This window comes from Eschscholzia californica, unplaced genomic scaffold (assembly GCF_041429995.1).
Source record: "Eschscholzia californica isolate CP2 unplaced genomic scaffold, dmEscCali1.0.p SCAF_4, whole genome shotgun sequence".
NCBI lineage: Eukaryota > Viridiplantae > Streptophyta > Magnoliopsida > Ranunculales > Papaveraceae > Eschscholzia > Eschscholzia californica.
This window is the reverse complement of record NW_028238461.1, coordinates 34,040,725-34,061,787: the sequence shown is the minus strand read 5'-3', so window position 1 is coordinate 34,061,787 and position 21,063 is coordinate 34,040,725. Positions and strand designations below refer to the sequence as shown.

Genomic DNA, 21,063 nt, shown 5'->3' with positions numbered 1-21,063 from the left:
GAGAACATATTACAGACAATTACACATTTGAGGCAAAACATTTGAACAGAAAAATTATCGACAATATCTACAGCTCTGGATACCAATCACCATATCACTTGGACAAAAAAAAAGAAATAACGCAACCAAATTGTTAACAAGAAGGTTGAGTGATTAAATTGCTCCATAGTCGGATAGAAAAATGCTTCACTATCATGAAGGTGACTCTAGTCTCCTGTCTCAGTATATGTGAAGGAGTAATTACTAATCAGAGAATTAACAAAGATCGTCATCTTAAACTAGAAGTTATTCCACGTTTTTGTCGCATAACTTTAAGCAGAAGTGGATTATGAAACTGAAGCAGGAAGCTTCTTGAGATATTGATTATTTCAGAGATTACAATTGTAAGAAATGAATGAACCAACAACATCCATGGCTTACTTGAACTTCCATGGAATCAAGATCACTGAATTCACTAAACAGTGAATCTAAATCCTACCTTCACTTTTTTAAAGGACAAAAATATCTAATAGGATTTTAGTTTATAATTCCTCCTTTTGAGAGTCTTGCACTTTGGGCATTTCCTCATATTCTTCGGTCTATATTTTCATCATTTTCCTTGTCTTATTGAAATCCTTCAAAAACTGTTTTTCTTATATAAGCAAACTCATTTCGCCTACCGAAGAAACTTTCATATTTAACACATCGTAATGAAATGTTTATTGGATGTGTGCTCATAACGAAATATTGATTTTCATATTTCTATCAAGCAGAATGCACACATACAAAAATACAAAATTCATTTCTATTTTGTATCATTTTTGCATTATATGGAGCTTTGACAATATGAAGCAAGTAAAGTGTGAATATCCTAAGCTAACTAGCTTTGTTTAGAAATAAAAACAAATCATGCCCTAATTTGTCAAATTTATATGGACTAACAGAAAGGTGGACCATTATGATAGCACTCACCAATGCATAAGCAGGGTACGATAGCGTTATAGGAAAAAAGTCATCAGATACAAAACAGCACCTTAGACATTTTATTCTAATCATCAAAGATGCATTTTGATACAGTTATTATACATCTATGGCATTGATGTCGTAATATATCAATTTTTTTCATTCATTCAAACACCAAGATGGGTATAAACAATCAAACAAAATATCTGAATTTATAGCGAAAGCCGATTACTCAGCTAACCAAAAGCACCACAGCACTTGCAATGTTCCTCAAGCTGTACCTTCCTAAACCTAGAAAAATATAACTTACTCAATTCTGTATGTAGAAATCTTTATATCCAATGAATTTGCACACTGTAAATAAACTCTTACTTACACCACCAATATTCATACTACTAGAAAAAACCAGATCCATTCCAGTTGATCCTAGATAACTAGAAAAAAACACCTTCTTTTAATTAGGGTTCACTGGTGATTACAGAATATAAGGGACAATTGATTTCTTTAACAATCACAAATTTAGTGGTGAACGGTAATAATTAATCTTGTAAAGACGAAATCAAACACATAAATTCTAGGGTTTGGGGGCTACCTTGCAGATAGGGCAGGTGACTTTGAGGGCAACAGCTCTGGCTTCAAATTGAGATCCCTTGTTTTTCTGATTCTTCTCTGCATTTTTCTTTTGTGCTTCAATCTTCTGCTTTCCTCTCGTCATCTCTTGGGATTATTCTCTCTCTCTCTTCCTTCTCTCTCCTCTTGGTCTTGGAGCATCAAATATTTAGGCGCTGATCATCAACTTAGGGCAAGTCCAATGTGGGGCTCGGCTCCCAATTTTGGGACAACTATAAATTATTAATTTTAAATATAAAATTGAAATTTAATATTATGTTAGAGAGAGAAGGAATTTTGAAAATATAAAAAAAATTAAAAAAAGAAAAAATTAGAGAAATGATTGGAAAAACAAATTTAAAACAATTTATATTTTTTGAAAAAAAATTAATTAAAAAAAAATTAAAAAAATTAAAAAAATTTAAAAAGAAGTTTTAGGGGATCCACCCCAAATATGGTCGTTGGGATACCCCCAACGGCCATATTTGGGGCTGGGAGCCCCTCAGCCGGGGCTCCCATTTGGGAGCCAGGGAGCATGGGGCTCCCAGCCCCACCGGGAGCCCAGCCCCGGGGCTCCCGGGTTGGAGCATGTGGGCTGGGGCTAGGGCTCCCAAATTTTGAATTTGGGAGCCCCAGCCCCCCCACATTGGAGTTGCTCTTATATTTCTCACCAACCGGGGGTGTTGATTCTTAAAGAGTTAATTCCTATATGGCCCCCTACTTTGTGACCAGCTTCCTTTATGGCCCCATTTTTTTCGTAAATTCAAATATGACCCCCTATTTTCAGGTAAATGTCATTACTACCCTTCCTAATTCTAAATTTAAAACATTAAAACAAAATTATTTCCACCTCACCCCTCTCTCCCTCCACCTCATCTCACCCTACACCTCACCCTTCTCTCTCTCTCTCCAATTCACCTCTCTCTCTCCAATTCACCTCTCTCTCTCCAATTCACCTCTCTCTCTCCAACTCACCTCTCTCTCTCTCTCTCCAACTCACCCCTTTCTTCTCCGGTGAGGTGGCCGGCCGGAAAATTTTCCGGCCGGCCACCTTCAAATTTAAAATAAAAAATAAAAAATTTCTCTCTCCTCTCTCTCTCCGGCGAAGGGAAACCCCCTTCGCCGGAGTTTTAGAGAGAGAGAGAGGAGAGAGAAATTTTTTTATTTTTTTTTAGTTTGAAGGTGGCCGGCCGGAAAATTTTTCGGCCGGCCACCTTACCGGAGAAGAAAGGGGTGAGTTGGAGAGAGAGAGAGGTGAGTTGGAGAGAGAGAGGTGAAGTGGAGAGAGAGAGAGAGAAGGGTGAGGTGTAGGGTGAGATGAGGGAGGGAGAGAGGGGTGAGGTGGTAATAATTTTGTTTCAATGTTTTAAATTTAGAATTAGGAAGGGTAGTAATGACATTTACCTGAAAATAGGGGGTCATATTTGAATTTACGAAAAAAAGGGGGTCATAAAGGAAGCTGGTCACAAAGTAGGGGGCCATATAGGAATTAACTCATTCTTAAAAGAGAAGGGTCAATTCTAGTTTGTCCCCTTAGAGATACCAAACTCACTGAAATAGCCCCCTAGAGCCGGTCTTTCTTCAAAACAGGAAATTTAAGAACTGCCAAAAAAATTGTTGCTGATGTCATAGTGACGCCACGATGACGTCACCATTACCATAATTCTCATTCACGTGGGCAGCAATGCTATTTCCTGTTTCTCACATTTCAGTCCCTTATAATCCAAAATTGCCCCCTGTAGATAGCTCAACTGCAGAACGCACCTCATATTAACTATATTTTTAGAATCTTCAACCACCAAGTCACCAGTCAATCAAATATCTTCACCAGCTTCTTATAATTAATAACTTCTTTGTATTTTAGGGAGTTTCCTGCAAAAACCATGTAACTTAAATCATTTCCACCAAAATTACATGTAAAGACCGTAAAATATAGTCCGAAAAAAGAGTACTTTACGTACTCATCAACACATGAAATTATGACTTAGACTACGATCGATATCGAATACTTCGTTTCGTGTATTAACTATGCGAAGTGCTTGACAAGACACATGAAAATACGATCAAAACGATAATCGAAATTAATGAACATCAATTTATAATCAAAACATCAAATCATTTAAACATAATCACGAATTCATCACATTTCATCTCATATAATCGACACACTAAAGTTAGCTAAATATGGTGATTGAATAAGAAATGGAAAGAAAATGATGAGAGAATCCCCCTTTTTCGATGTGGTTCGAGGCTAAGATTGTCAGAAAATATGAGTTTTTAGTTGCAGCCGATCTCCCCTTAGCAATTTTCTGGGTTCCCCATAGCGACCACCATCATCTTCTCCATTTAGATTACAACCTCCATTAAAGCTAAACCCTAACTTTCATCTCTAGAAATTTCTAACCCAAAATGAAATCAAACCACATGGGAAGCAAGGTAAAAGCATGGGGAGTAGAAGCCCCAAGTTTTCCGACCAAGATTATGGCCGGAACCCTAGAAATAATCCGGCCAAAGTTGAGAACAAATCCGGCCAAATGATGAAGTTCCGGCCAAAAATGCCTAGATCCGTGCCGAGAGCTGCTATTCCGTGCACATACGAGTCGTACCGAGCAGCCATCCGGTGTCTGTCCCGAGCTGGAAACACTCCTGAGCTGCTCCAAAGCATCTCGGGTTGCTGCTGGCCGCATCCTCCATTGCTGTTGCAGCTCACAAGCACGCGCCTGAGTAGCTCGCGTTCCTGCTGTCCCGTGCCTATGCTTCCATGGTTGCCCGAGATCTTGTAGTGCCGGCCTTGCTTGATCGGCGTAGCTTGGCCGACCAAGCTAAGGCCGGCTACTCCTACCTCCTTCTTCTCTCTTTTCCTCTCTTCCACTCAAACCCTAGAAGCTTAGAGCTCAAGAACATCTAAAAACCCTAGCCTCTCATTTTCTTTCTCTTGGTGCTTGGTTGTTGATTGATGAAGAAGATGAATAGTAGCCTAAACTACTAAAACCCAGAGTCCCTTGACTCAGTCAATTCATTTAGACTTTGTTGACTCTAATCCATAAAGAGAGGGTGCTCATATAATTCTTCTTTGTCATTCTTCTTTGGGCTTGTGTGGGCTTTGGGCTTGGTTTAGAAACCAAGAGGTGCCTCTATCCTTGTCTCTACATCTTCAAATTGTCACAAAGGACTAAAGTACCCTCGGACTTCTTTCTTTCATAAGTTCCCCGTCCGAACTCAGAATTGACTTCCGTTTTCACCGTCGGACTCGTCATTGCCTCCACTTGTAATTTGATTTGCTTGAAGTCATTTTCTCTCGTTTTGGGCACATGAAATGATAGTGATAGTTCGCTCCTTTTATTCTGAATTTTATGTTTAACTCCAAAATAGGTACCTAACATGAAAAACACATAAAAAATTATTGATAACACTCGAAAAGGACTAATTAATCTAAGTTAGGCGCTCTAAATGTGACATTTTCGTGTCACATCAATCCTCTCCACAATAGTGCGATTCATGAGTTCTGCTACCATTTTGTTGTGGAGTTTTGGGAACTGTCTGTTCATGTCGAATACCATGGGTTTTGCAATACTCTTCAAACGACCCGATGTATTTACCTCCATTGTCAGTACGAATGCACTTCAATGATTTTCCTGTCTCCCGTTCTACCATGTGTTGGAAATTCTTGAAAACTGTAAGTACCTGATCTTTGGTCTTTATGGCATGTGCCCACACTTTCCTAGAAGCATCATCTAACAAAATTTAAAGCACCGCCAAGTGTTTTGACCTTTAAAGATCTACAAACGTCAGAACAAACGAGCTCCAAAACACTGGACTTTCTTTTAGATGCATTCCTTTGAAAGGAAACTCTATGTTGCTTTCCTACTAAACGGTGTGAGCAAGTGTTTAAATTTATACCTTTCATGTTCGGTAAGTCTTATCGTTTAGCAAGGATTTGAAGTCCCTTCTCGCTCATGTGCCCGAGTCTTCTATGCCAAAGATCAGTGGAAGAATCTTCTTTAACTGCATTCAATTCTTCTTTACACAGTTTTACTTGAGTCACGTACAAAGTACAAAACTTCTTCCCTCTTGGTATCACCATTGACCCTTTTGTGAGCTTCCACTTTCCATCACCAAAGTGACTGTGATACCTTTCATCATCTAATACTCCGGTAGAATTAGGGTATATCAAAGATCTGGTATATGCCTCACATTCTTAAGAATCAATGTATTCCCTGTGCTCGTCTCAATTTTCACTTCTCCAATTCCTATGATTTTTGAGAAACCTAAGTTTCCCATCCTGACTTTGCCAAGGTGACCAGTTCTGTAACATTTAAAGAAAACCTTATCTGGAGTAGCATGATATGAAGCACCTGAGTCAACCAACCATGTTGTTTCTATTTCTGACTCATTCATACTTAAGCAAGTGTCTTCACAACCTGAGAGTAAGATAATGTCATCACTTGATGCAACTGCTACAACATTGTCTTGTTTTTCATCATTCTTTTTATTTTCCTTCTTTGGTTTCCTGCATTCACTCTTGTACTGACGCATTCTTCCATAACCAAAACATCTAACTTCTTTCTTTGGTTTTGATCTTCGCCTTGACTTATCACGGTTACGAGGTTTTCTACTTTTTCCTCCCCCCGTCTTTCTGTAACAAGTGCTTCTGAATGAGACTCGTCTGACGACGATTTCTTTTTGTTTCTTCATTCAACAAACTACATGTTACGTGGTTCATACGCATTATGCCATCAGGAGCAGAATTGCTAAGAGACACTACCAATGTCTCCCAACTATCTGGTAAAGAATTTAGAAGAAGTAAGGCCTGCAACTCATCATCCAAAACTAACTTCATTGTAGAAAGCTTATTTACTAGAATTTTCATCTCATTCAAGTGTTGAGCAATTGAGGTTCCTTCTTTATATTGTAATTTTCCTAGCTTTCTGAATAAATAAGCATTTTTGGCTATTGTCTTATGATCATATAATTCTTCTAATTTCCTCCATAGAGTAAAAGAGGAAGTCTCCATCGATACATGATAAAAAACACTGGGTTCTACCCATTGTCGAATAAATCCAACAACCTGTCGATCTAACACCTTCCAGTCTTCTTCATCCATCTTCATCGATTTTGTACCGTGATTTTCAATAGGTGCAGCTAGGTCTTTGCAGTATACCAAATCTTTCACTTTTGCTTTCCACATCAAATAGTTTTCTCCATCTAAACTAATCATGCGATTAGTATTCACTTCTATATTTTTGAACAATAAATCTAACCTGAGCTCTGATACCACTTGTTAGGAAAAATAACCTAATTAACTTGTTCAAGAATATGAAGATAAACGATGTGAAAGTAAAAGCAAAGACACCAAGATTATTTAACGTGGCAAAAAGCCACTTCCAGATAGAAGGTAAAAAACCACGGGACCTAGTCCAGAAATCTTCCACTAGAATGATAATAATGGGTTACACAATTCTTCCCTAAAGCAATAGGGGATTAACCAATTCTTCAAGATGTGTAGAAACACTCTTGGATAAAAACTCTTCAGCAAAACTATGGTGGATAATTAAACTGAACAAAGAAACAAAGAAATAGAAATCTCTTACTTCTTAAGATTTGAACAAATCCTAGATTACCAAAGGCTGAAGAAGATAACCACGAACTAAATTGCTTCACAAGATTAATAATCTTCTTTCCTTCTAACCAATATTCTCCTCTTTCAATCCCTCTTGAAAGAACTACTTCTGAAATCTCTCTTTCTCTGACTTCTCTTTGTTCTGAAAGTTTTGTATAATCTCTTCCCTTTCATTCCCTTTTATAATGATAAATAGGGAGGTTAACCAATAGAAATAGGAATTCCTTTTTAGGCTTGAAAAATAGAAGTTTCTATTTTCTCACAAAATAAGGAATAGGGGAAATCATATTTCAACTAGGAGTCCTTTTATTATAAGGAGATACCCCAACACGTTTTCCATACGCTTAATTTCTTCCCATACATTCATCGCTATTCTTCACTGTGAAGTTTTAAGTTAGTATATATATACATGTAGATCGATAAAAAAACACAAAGAAAAGATAAAAGAGAGACTTGATAAATGGTTTATGTTGGATGGATAGAAGAAGAGAGACTAACTCTCTCATATATGGTACAAAGTTTTGAAGTGGGAGGTCCTTTCTTCTCTGAATTTAATACCGAGATATTTAGTAAATGCCCCTCACTTATTTAGTAATATTAAGATTACGCCCCAAAAAACATTATCGTTCGGGCGTTAACCCCCGAAGCCCATTTTTTCCGTCAAAATCTCGTTATGTAATGGGCGTGCGAGTCACGTGCTTCATCTTAGACGAAAATACCCATTTCAAATCCGGCGGTTCGTACATGCCTTACAATTCCAACTTCTAAGGGTTCAGATCTATTCCTCTCCTTGTATATGATTCACTCACACACAACTCAACTTGTGCCCATCTCTCTCTCTCGCTCTCTTGATCTCTTCTCCAACCTTATGGATCTCGTTTACCTTAGAGAAAGGAAATCCATAAGGTTGTTACCCAATTTCTCAATCCTGAAATTCTCCATTTCCTTCCACGGCTATAAGGATGCGGAAGTCTATGTCGATACGCTGATTTACTAGACTTCTCTCTCTCTCTCTCTCTAAAAAAGGGCACTGTATACATTTATAAAAGGATTTAATTGAACAAGAGAACCTCACTTAATTAAGTTGATGATCGTAATTCTGAGTCATAGATGGGACGAGTTCCAAGAACAGAGTGATGCATCTTGCCTCTGCAAGGATGAGCTTATTGTTTGAGATTTACATCTAGAGAGAGAGAGAGAGATGTCAAATTATCATTACCTTTTTTTTTTTGAAAAAAATTATCATTACCTAAAAGAAGAAGTTGTGGGTTGTACTATAGCACAGTCTTTTCACTATTAGAGAAGGGGTTTGCATGCATGGTCCCAATGAACCATTGGCCCAGAGATAGACTTCATTATCGAAGTCCTTGTTTGATCATCAAATTGCAGTGGTTCTGTGATCAAATACCACAATCTAAAAAAGTTGGAATTCAAAATTTGAGACTGTTTATCCACCAACAAAAATCCTTAATATAAGATCAGTACATAACGATACAACTTTATATAACTCCATATGTAAAATTGGTAACTAAAAAACGGTCCTTATCAACTAAGGCAATGCAGATCTTAACAAAAAAGAAAAAAAAAACTAAGGCAATGCAAAATGGATGATTGAGGACATGGTAAATGAAAAGTAGATTCAAACTCACTCTACTGTAATTCATATTCTAAGAGTTATATGGTCTTTATTGTATTTTATCAATAATTTATCTTTACGTGATTGTAGACGAAGATCTTAGTAGAAACGTACGCTCTTCTACGAAGAATCATGCTTTCTTGCTTGTGTTTGTCCGTCACAACCTATATTGTCAAACTAAAAAAACAATAACATCAGTAATTCCAAATAGATTAATTAAACAAGTTTGGCGATCGAACTTATATTAAACCGTATCAACTAAAAAAACTGAATAATAGTTATAACATTATGAAATCAAGCTAAAAAAGAACGGTATCGATTAATAAGTTTTGATATCAATTAATAAGTTCGGGTATTGAACTTATATTAAATCGTATCAACAAAAACACTAAATAATATTTATAAAATTATAAAATCAAGCTAAAAAAACAGTATCAATTATGAAGTTCTGTTATTAAACTTATATTAAACTGTATCGGCTAAAAAAACTTAATAATAGTTATATAATATAAAATCAATCTAAAAAAGAACGGTATCAAGTTTATCTAACTAAGAAACGTAGGCTCTTCTACGAAGAATCATGCATTCTTGATTGTTTTTGTCCGTCACAACCTATATTGTCAAATTAAAAAGAATAACCTATGTTACTATATATTTACTAATTATATAAGAACCATACAGTTTCTCTACATAAAGAAGATGTTAGTTGTTACCATCACCTTAGGTGCAAAAAAAGGAGGAAAAAGGAAAAAGCGCAGTCCACCTACCTATTCTCATAAATCTTCGTGCCACGTGCGACCAGTTCTAAGTTCTAACATGTTCTAAAGCAACAAGACTACAGTACCTCTCTTTTAAACAATGAAAACAAAAATGAATAGCATGCCTTTTCTACCAAAATGAAGGTAAATATGCATATGTTAAAAAGATATTAGGGAGTTGTGGACGACTGACCAAAACGCTTAGAAGTAAATTACTTGCAAGAGCAAGTAAAGGATCACACCTAAACATGCAATAAAGTATTCTTCAGAATGTGCCTCAAACTTCTTTGACGATAAAACCTCAAACTCAAATATTTGTGTAAGACTCAGCATAATGTATCGCATCTATAATACTCTAAATGATCGGAGGTAAAATATCTATATGTTTACAATATCAATTAATAAGTTTGGTGATCGAACTTATAAACCGTATCAACTAAAAAAACTAAATGATAGTTATAACATTATGAAATCAAGCTAAAAAAGAACGGTATTGATTAATAAGTTTTGATATCAATTAATAAGTTTGGTTATTGAACTTATATTAAATCGTATCAACAGAAAAACTAAATAATATTTATAAAATTATAAAATCAAGCTAAAAAAACAGTATCAATTATGAAGTTCTGTTATTAAACTTATATTAAACTGTATCAGCTAAAAAAACTTAATAATAGTTATATAATATAAAATCAATCTAAAAAAGAACGGTATCAAGTTTATCTAACTAAGAATCGTACGCTCTTTTACGAAGAATCATGCATTCTTGCTTGTTTTTGTCCGTCACAACCTATATTGTCAAATAAAAAAGAATAACATCAATATAACTAAATAGACTAATTAAACAAGTTTGTAACAAAAGAATAATAAGATAAATTAGTTTGTAAAATTACCCGGATCATCGAAGTGGTGATATCAATTAATAAATTTTGGTGATTGAACTTATATTAAACCGTATCAAAAATAATAATTAAATAATAGTTATAAAATTATAAAATCAAGCTAAAAAAGAATGGTATCAATTAATAAGTTTTGATATCAATTAATAAGTTTGGTTATTGAACTTATATTAAATCGTATCAACTAAAAAACTAAATAATAGATATCTATATAACAAAACACAATGTTTTGTGCTGACTGGGACAAGCCGAAAGACAAATTCGATCGTTCGTTATGTTTTTCCACAAATTTCAGCCACTAGATCTATTACCTCCCTTAAAAAATGAAAATTTGTTAACCCAGTCAATACAAAGTAAAGAAGGCACCGAATCTGAGCCGTCAGCGAGGTGAAACCTTCCATATGCTTTGTGGCCACCGTTAGATTCGTTTGATGTGCGTTCCCTCTTTAACTGCCTTGGGGCGTTTTATCTTCTCTTGACTGCCTTCACGCATTACTCTAGGCGCGTTACAATGTTCTTCACATAATAAAAATCCCCCAAAATATTCATGGTTGAATCTCCCCACATCCTTCCCCCAAAATTGTCACAGACTACAATCATATTCGTCTTGACATAATAAAATTTCCCCAAAATCTTCATAGTGGAATCTACCAACAAATCTATATATAAAACCGGTGTCTCCTCCAGATTCAACTATGAATTAACTCTTATTATTGAATAGGTGTATTTCTATCTTTTATCATTTCGGTTCAGCTCCAGGTACAATCTTCTTCTCTGTTACTTTTGATTTATTGGTTTGAATTATTGATTTTATTGGTAAGTTGGTTTCAATTATTGATTTTACAGGTATATTAGTTTGAAATATTATTTTTTTCTCTCATATTGGACTTGGAATTCAATATCAAGTTCTGATTGAAATAGATTTATGATCTAGAGTTTTGTAACGTAATATTTACAGGAACTGTGGTTTTAATCTCTGTTGTGATTCAGTAATAGGTATTACAATATCTCTCTCTCTTTCTATATCTTTTGTTATCCAAAAGAATAGAAAAAGAACAATCAATCCTATTGTATGTTATTTTCCGTACATCAACTGTTTGATAGAAGGTCTCGTGATTTTCTGTAATTGCCTTACAACTGTTTGATAAAATTTCTAACTCAAAATTTATACAGTTCAAGGCTTTCTATGGCAATGTTACGCACTCGTGGATTTCTCTACCATCTTCGAGTTTAAGAGAATGGATATATTAACGAACAACCAGAAGAGGACAGATAATGCGATTTATGGTTTCTGTTCTTTATTCGTTTTCTTATTTCAAGAAGCTATCAGCTCTTACTTTATTATTCTTCTTCTCTTATTTTCTCAGGATTGTCAGCTCGGGGATATAGTTTGAAGCTAGCCATATTGTCTCCATATATGTTTTATCTCTGTTGTGTTACTGGGTAACTTTCTTCCATATTTGTACTTCGGATTATATTATAGGCTCAACTGAATTTGGAAGGTTCTTAGCTACTATGGTTTCCCACAAGTACACGAGGGTGATGGTGTCTTCTGAGAAGAAATTTTGCTTAAAGCATTTATTTGGACTACCTTGCTTTGGTCGATGTTGCACTATCGGTAGTTCTTCAGGGACAACTATACTGATTGGTTTGCTACTTGGAAGGTATGTTCATGCTATAAAATTCAGAAGTAAAGTTTATTGAATAATCATGTTTTGTCTTGATTTGCATAAAAGTCTTCAGGGAGATCCTATATTTTCTCGTACTAGCTTCAAAAAGGATTATGAATTTTTGTTCCAAAAAAATGTAAAAATAAGAACTTTTCTAAATGATAAATGATAAATGATGAATGCAATTTATTGTTTCACCATTTGCAAAGGTTTATCCTCTTTTTCATAATTTCTTCAGGGCTCTTCACCGGACGCGTCCTTGCACACTTAGTTGGATATGTCATCATGGTACACATTGGCAGGATGTATACGCAGCAATCCGATACTATACATGGAAATCTATCCTACTATAAGGCTTGTAACTCTTGATCCTCGCTTTCTTTATTAACTTATATGGGCATTCTTGTGTTCATAAAAAGACTAATTTTACCTGTCGTGCATTTCTAATAATTCGACGCTTTTATTTGCAGCATGTTAACCTATATTCTGCACTCCTTTCATCTCCGAATCGGCTTCTACCAAAAATTGTAAATATAGAGGTTTGTTCTTGATTTGTGCAACATCAATGACAAGTGGGGATCATGTTTGTTCATTTACCCTTCACTGCGAAAGGGCATTCATCGAACTCAATTCGGTATATTCCCGGCAGTCTTCTTCTGGTAATTTTTCAATCATTACTTAAGTTCACCTAAACAAAATGATCTTATTTTTTTCCCTTTTAAGTTTCATAAAGAACTTGTGAACTTCAAAGATTTTTGTTGGAGATGTAGCTCTTTTTTACTTGTGCTGGTTAGCCCATTCAAGTTGTCTACCGATCAAGCCGTTATCGTTTCCTTCAATCGGTAAGGAATATCGATGAGTTAGCACGTTGTTTGGAAGGCTGATACGACAATGAGACACAATTATCAATGAGGGATGTAATATAATTCAACTAAATGTTGGTTCTAGAAAGTAAAACTTCTTTTTTTTCATAGGTTTTGATGTTGGACTTCTCTATGGTTGATCAACTTTGTAGTCAGGTACGTACCCATCTAAGCCTAGACTATATAGCTTGTTACTACATAACAGGAACTCAAGATTATGAATTTTGTATAAGGAACATGCATTATAAAGATCTTGCTTATGCCGTTTCATTTATTCGTTATTGTTGGAGGGCAACGCAGGTTCATGAATTCCAAAGATACTCTTTTTCAGTTTGTTTTCTTCTATTAGTGAACAATAAAATTGTCTCTAATAATGCCTTTGGGTATTCAGTGTGCTAGGAGATGGTTCGAAGATGGAGAAACAGGTCATTTGATCAATTTAGGCAAGTACATTCCGGCATTGTTAGCAGCTGGTGGCAAAGTTGCTTACGAGAAAAAAAGAAGCAGTGTTCGGCTAGCAATTGTCGTGTCTGAGTGGTGCCAAGATTTATCAATTTTATTGGGACTTTGTAAAAGACTGGGGTTTACTTCAGTCTAATTCTAGAAATTCATGGTGAAGAAATGGACTAATGCTTTGACAAAAATAGTTCATTGTTTATCTGTGGAGAGTTTTTTTTTTTTGATGAAGATGTGGAGAGTTAATAAAATATCATATTCTTTTAACTTTTTTTGAGTTTATTCATCTCTTCCTTTATTTCTTTTAGAGTTTGAATATAGATGCATTATTGAAGTTGAAAAGCAAGAAACACTAAAAGATAACAACAATTGTTGTAGTAATCCATGAAAAGAAAATGATCCCAAAGCCAAATAGTATTATCAAACACAAAAATCTAAAGAAACAAACCAAATCAAGACTTTTAAGAAAAGCATGAAAGAAGACTGAAGGAGTACAACTAATAAACCAGAGAGCAAATAAAGAGGTTCAACACCTTATCAAAACAAACTAGAGTAAAAAGAACATTAACTTTAGCTATTCTGAAGTTGCCTAACAAATCGAAGAAACAATTGCATCACCCGGCCAGTTAAAAAAAATATGTAAATTATGTAAATTCAGTCCTTAACATATACCATGCTATGACTTGCTAAACTCATATATGTCATCTGACTATTCATAGTTCGCGAAGCGTTGGTTACGTTTATGTTTTGTTTGATTGTATGCTAGATTTGGTCTTTAAACAAATATTTACTTCAATTTTGTTCTTGAAGTAAATATGTCATCCGTTCCAATCGTATTTTGTGGGAAAAGAAAGTCAGACATTTTCCCACTTTATTTTACAATGGGAATGTTGTTTTCTTACTCAACTTGACCAACCAAACGGTAGAAAATCGATTTTCGTAAGAAAATCGATTTTCTCAACCTATTTTCACACGTATCAAACAGACCCTTAATGAGAAAGATATTGAGAGATGAATCAAAATTAACTATCTTCAATTTCTAATGGACTATCACGCCGACTACGCTATGGAGGAGTTGTATTACCATATGATATACGGTGTCTAACCTACCTAATGATTCAAATTAATAGTTCTTATTTATATGATTCAAATGTAAGAGACACTGTGCAATAAGAAAATAAGTTAAATGATGGTTTTAGTTGGTACATTGTTTTTCATTTTAACCTTCGATGATGTCATAAAAGCACATGTTAACGTCCTGTTCTACGCAATCTGGGAAAAGAATTAAATGGAGGTTTTAGTTAGTACATTTTCATTTGAGCCTCTTGTGATAAAAGCATTTGCCCGTGCCCTTAGGGCACGGGTTATACCTAGTCTATATAACAAAACAAGACTTGTTTCGCTGACTGGGACAAAATAAATGAGGATGACTAGGACAAAATAAATGACTCTCTAATGCTTATTAGGACAACCAATCCAAACATTATCATCTTTAACCTTGGAACCCCTCATCATCCACTCACAAAACTTTTACTGTCCATTAAGTTTCTCACTCATTAAATTCTCCCTCTATATCTACTATTATTTGGAATATGTAAAGAAACTCATTTTGATTTTCTATTTCTTTGTTGTTCATACTGTAATTTGAAGTTATACATATCATTAGAAAGAAGGGGTTTCATTGAACTTGAAATTACGAAACAGTAGAAGGTACCTCAATCATTTTGATTTTGATTAGAAAGAAGGGGTTTAATTTTGATTTTCCATTTCTCCTTCACATGAAACAGTAGAAGGTACCTGGATCGTTTTTTTGGAGTGATCTACTACAACTCAGAGGCTGACCTATATGTTTCTTCTAATTCTTTGTAAAATTTGAAGTAATTTATCATTTTAACTTAAACCCTTAGCCATAAAAACCCAAAACCTTAAATTATAAACTTTGGTTGTATTTCATCTTGTTACTTGTGTGGTTTCTTCTTATACAGATAGCATGTTGGTTTTTTTAACATTCCTACCCTGAAGGAGGTCTATTCTGGTACTTGTGATCCAACAATTTACATCAACTTCAGTCGCATATTGAAATTGTTGAGCAACTATTTGAACTAAATCAAACTTCTTCTGTTTTATGTGTTAAAATAGTAATATTATTGACCTTTTATTGAATTTTTATATTTTTCAGAATTTGGTAATTTTGTTCTTTTTATTGTTTCTTGTACGGAAGGTGAGATTTTATCCCTGAAAAAACCCTGTAATAAGAGCTCTGATAAGAAAGATGGTTCGGTATCAAATCTCGCTAAAAGTAAGTAATTATCTTCTTAACGTTGCAATGCTAGAATAAGATCATATAGTTCATTTTGAATGTGTAATATAGTGGTTCTTAGTTTTTCTTTTCAGAAACTATGAAGGCTAATGGGACTCAGTATTTATGACTTGATGGTTTCTATCATCTTATGAATTTCAATTTAACTATTAGATCATATGAAGTAAAAGTATACATGACGATTATATTATTCATTCCAACAATTATGATTTCTAAACTGATTTTTGGTGTCTTTGTGTTAGGATTATGTATAAAATTGACTTTGACTCAAATATGATTTCAACCTTCTTCTTTAAAATTCTCAAGTTTTCCACTCCAACCCCAGTTTGTTCTTCAAACTTCAAATCCAAGTTTTGATATCACATTCTTCACAAGTTTCTCTATAATTTGTGTTTAACTGAAACTGTTCAAATTAACTCCAATGATTTCATTTCTTTTGGATAAGAACTATAACCGGATATCACTGCAATTTTTAAAGAATTTTAGCATTGTATCAAAAATTATTTGCTGCAATACTCGTATTACTAAGGACATAAGATCATTCTCCATTTAGCGGTTAATTCTGGTTTGTGAATTTTGATCTAATTTTCAAATAGTCGGACAATATGTGTTGTGTTTTGTGTATAAATCGGACTGAATTTGTATAAACAGGTGCACCATGCGTTCCAACTCAATGAAGAAATATTTCTAATGGATATCATTATAGACATTTTCTTTAACTCGAGAATCATTGAGAGAAACAAACTTTAGTTGGTCCGAATAACACTGATTCTCTTGACAACTAAATTATTTTTGCTTTATTTGATAAACAAGTTGGTCTCATTCGTATCTTTATAGATAGAAGTGGGTGAAGAATATCTGACAATAATTTTGTTACAAACTGTGTAGTTTTTTTACTCTATAGTTTTTGCGACCAATTCTAAATTTTGGACAATTTTAATTTGTTTGTATTAATTTTTGTTTTTCGAGTTTTACGTCTTCAAAATTTGGGTTTGATTTGAGAGGATATCCAATAATTGTAATAACAGAAGGCGTAAATTTACAAATTAAAGGTCAATATTCATTTTGATGGCGAAAGGTCCACTACTTTAAAACGCTAAAACGAAAATTTTCGTGCCGATGGCACGGGTTATGTCTAGGACAAGACTTGTTTAGATGACTAGGACGCAATAAGTCAGGATGACTAGGACAAAATAAATGACTCTGAATTCTTATTAGGACAACTAATCCTGACGTTTTTATCTCTACCCTTAGAATCCCTCTTCTTCCCCTCACAAAACCTTCACTGCCCATTAAGTCTTTAATGTCCATAAAGTCTAAACAAACAACTTCTATGAAGCCTCTTCATTTCCTTGCAGGATTTCTCTCTTCGTTACACCTTATGGATTTTCTATTTTTTTTTATTAGAACTCTTTGTATTTAACTCTCAAACTCTCATGGAATTTTAATGGTTTTTAAACCTTATCTCTCTCCCACTTCAGTGTCCATTCAATGATCTCATTTGCTATCAAACCCTCCATTTTCCTTTCTCTCTCATAATTTCACTTTCTTTGAATTTCGTAAATATTTCTGTGGTGTATTTAATTGATTGAGTTCAGAATTACAGATCATTTAGTACTCAATTTAGTTCAGGTTCATTTGGAGAAACAAATTGTGTTTATTATTCTTGGAATGAACTATTATTGATATAGTTAGTTTTCTCCATGAAGGCGTCGGTACGGAGTCACGTCAGTTGTGGATATAGACTAGGCTAAGGAACGGAGTCTTAAACTATGGACCGAGACTACACTAAGGAACAAGGAAGCTTGACTGAGCAAAGAAGTCAAGGAACCCTACCTTCTCGGATCCATTCGGTGCCGAAACGAAGGGGACTAAACAAGAACAAGAAGGATCTACCGAAGAAGAGCCATCCCATCATCTGGCTTATGTTCTTCATGTAGCACTAACCAACCTTTTTTTAGGTAAATCATGAAAATACTCCCTCCTTCTCATATTAAGAGTCCCCCTATTATTGAGATGGAAACTTGTAGGTCTCCATGGAGAGATGACATATCGAACGCGATGGATCCACTTCTCAAGGTTCCTTGCGGTGATGAAGTACCCCAATTTTCTGACAAAATTTTCGAAAACAGATTGGATTTCTTGAGGAAGTGCATTTAAAGTGATCCTAAAATGAGATGGACAAGTGAAGAATTACTTGACCATCTGTTTGTTTCTAACAATCCAGCATTGAGAAATTTGAGAGACAAAAATTGACACTTATTCACCAGTAAGTATCATAGAAATTGGTTTATACTTGTCTGAATCTGATTCATTTGATACTGATGAAGAAGCAAAAGTGATTACAAAAAGTAAATTTCCATTATTAAAAAGCAAAGTAAAAAAAAGGGTGTCTTGAGCAAAGTCATGTATGAATAGAGTTCCGCATACGGTTGGATAATTGTAAGACGAGCAAGTTCATAGTTCCAAATACATGTACAATTTTAGGAGAAAGTAGACTGACAAAACATGGATGTTTTTAATGTAAATTGTGAAATTAAGTATGAAAAAAGAATAACGTATTTTTATGTTTTTTTTCTTTCCAAAAAATATAGTTGTGTTAATCGAAGGGATTGAACATAAGAGGAAGCAGAGATAAAGATCGGGGTTCGCCAAGCAAGAACCGAGAGTTTCGTAGTGCGACACGCTACGTACGTCACACCCCTAAAGTTTCAATTTCACCAGTGATTGAAAAGATGTGTTTATTTATACTCAAACCCATTTCAATGAAAATTTAAGTCTATGAGTTCTCATTTTCTGTTGGTCGAGATAAAATCTTAATTCATATTCGAATATCGTAATGCAAGTAATCCACGTTATAATTGATGGATGATGGTTTTGGTGGTATTTTCTAAAGAGGCAAAATGTTGTATTGGGAGAAACTTGGGGTGTCGAAAGAAAAATTATTATTTTCAGTCTTAATATATTGTTTTTATAATTCAAAATTTTACTCTTTTTTTGTCTTAAGTTCTTTAATATTTCATTTCTGAATTATTTAAGGTACAAACTTTTGTTTCTGGAGACTTTCTATGATGGCCACTTCGAAGCTTTTTAAAATCATGTTCCACGCAAAGAAAGATTAGTTGTTCTTTAAGTTCATTTTTGAGCCTATCTTTTGGTGTGACAAAGAGTTAGGAATGGTTAGAGGACTTCATAGAAAAAATATGTGACATAGACCAAAGCAGTTTACAAGATTGTAAGTAATATTTTTCCTCTGTGATTTTATGATGCAATGCTTTACGAAGTCGCCCGTGCCGGAGGCACGGGTCATGCCTAGTACAATTATAAAATCAAGCTAAACAACAGTATCAATTATTAAGTTCCGTTATTAAACTTATATTAAACTGTATCAGCTAAAAAAAATAAATAATAGTTATATAATATAAAATCAATCTAAAAAAGAACGGTGTCAAGTTTAATCTAACTAAGAAACGTACGCTCTTCTACGAAGAATCATGCATTCTTGCTTGTTTATGTCCGTCACAACAAATATTGTCAAATTAAAAAAAATAACATCAATATGGCTAAATAGACTAATTAAACAAGTTTGTAACAAAAGAATAATAAGATAATTTAGTTTGTAAAATTACCCGGATCATCGAAGTGGTGAGATATATTGGAGAAACAAACTTTTTACTAGTATAGCAATGGTTGCCGGCATAAAAGACCTCGTCTTTCACTTCGGGAGGAATTACTACACGAACCACACTGCAAGAGTCTTCACTACTATCACTACCTGCATAGTCGATGTAGTCCACAGATGAACTCATTTTGAGAAGAAGAGTTTGAGAAGTGAATTAGTCTGATAGAGATAGTGGAGGTTGTAGGCGAGGGGTTATATACTGTAGTAAAAACGTTTTTACTCACACCATTAGCATGAAACGAATTACTTGTGATTCCATCTATTTCCAAAAGTGGACATTCAAACTTTTGTTCTTGGTCAATGTAAGATTATAAAGAATAAGGTGTAATGTGAGTGTAATCAGGAGTTAAGTCTAAATGAAATTAGGAGTGGTTTGAATAATTCAAATGTTAGTTAATCACTCATTAGTTAACTCTACAAATAGATAATAATATTGATTAACAATTTATCATACCTTAACAATTTATCATACCTAATATTGCTTTAAGATAGAGTGCTTTAAGTTATGTTTTTAGGACCTAATGTGACATACTATATTAATAACACATGAAGTATAGGCGTGTGTATATTCGTCACACTCAAAAGGCGGTTTGGGAAACTTTCACTTTCTCATTTTCTTTTATGGATGTCCCCCAAGACTAACCCGCCCCAAGAGGGGGTTAAGTCTTGGTGGCCGCCATAGTTTAACGAAAAAATACCCATGGCCATCTTCTAACAAAAAAAGGGTGCTTCTAAAGGCACCGGGTCAAAAGGATGTTAGCATCCGGAAATTTTATTGACTCGGGTCAATAGCTATTGACCTGAGTTCTCTATAAGCACCGGTTTTTAATGTGGGTGACATTCACCTTCATTTGCTTCTTCCATCTTCTTCTTCCAAAATAAAAAGAATACCAATTCATTTTTTTTCCAAAACAAAAATCATGAATGCTCATCTAGATAGTGTAAGTAAAAAAAAATTTCATTTTTTCTTATTTACTTTCTATTCCTGTTATTAAATACACAAAATTGAAAAGAATGGGTCCACTCTCTTCTTCCTTCTTCACCAAATTTCATCCACAAAATAAACTCATTTTCTCTCCTTTTCCTTCTCATGTTCATCTTCATCCCTTCTATATCCCCTTTGTAAATGTAGAAGAAAGATTGCAAGATTCAGAAAGGTAGAGAGAGAGAGATGAGAATAAGGGTTTTTAGAGATAGAAAGATGAAGAAAACCTTGCGAGAAGTAGCAGAGGAGCTGGTCATGGTCGAGTTCACGAGAAGGAGAGTGAGGATTGGGATGTTTTTCAAGCCCCGGATTAGCTGATCCATTTGGCCCTCTTAAGTCCCGGATCAGCTGATCCGTTTGGTCCTCTTAAGTCCCGGATCAACTGATCCGTTTGGTCCTCTTAGGGCTCGGACTGGTTCAGTCCGTCCGATAGATTTTGTTTGATTTTGTGATAAACGGATGGAGGTGTTAGGGTTAAGTTGGCTTTGACTGGTGCCTACATAGTTGAACGGTGCTAACAGAGAAATGAGCAGTTGAGCCTGGTGCTAATAGAGATGGATGCTAACAGCCTTTTGGCTTGGTGCCTTTAGAAGCACCCACAAAAAAAAGAGTACCCAGCACCA

At 34.7% G+C, this 21,063-nt stretch overlaps 1 long non-coding RNA gene across 8 annotated transcripts; it reads left to right on the top strand.

Moving 5' to 3' along the window:
- The first annotated feature begins 10,916 nt into the window (after nucleotides 1–10,916).
- Nucleotides 10,917–13,720, top strand: LOC147544253 (uncharacterized). 8 transcript variants are annotated; one of them, XR_015224080.1, is made up of 7 exons: nucleotides 10,930–11,223; nucleotides 11,638–12,128; nucleotides 12,373–12,488; nucleotides 12,605–12,793; nucleotides 13,109–13,153; nucleotides 13,231–13,297; nucleotides 13,389–13,720. It is a non-coding gene; the product is annotated as an uncharacterized LOC147544253 (long non-coding RNA). The 8 variants fall into 8 exon arrangements; XR_015224078.1 differs by lacking the exon at nucleotides 13,231–13,297 and adding an exon at nucleotides 11,423–11,460; XR_015224075.1 differs by having other exon boundaries at nucleotides 13,231–13,720.
- The last annotated feature ends 7,343 nt before the right edge of the window (nucleotides 13,721–21,063 follow it).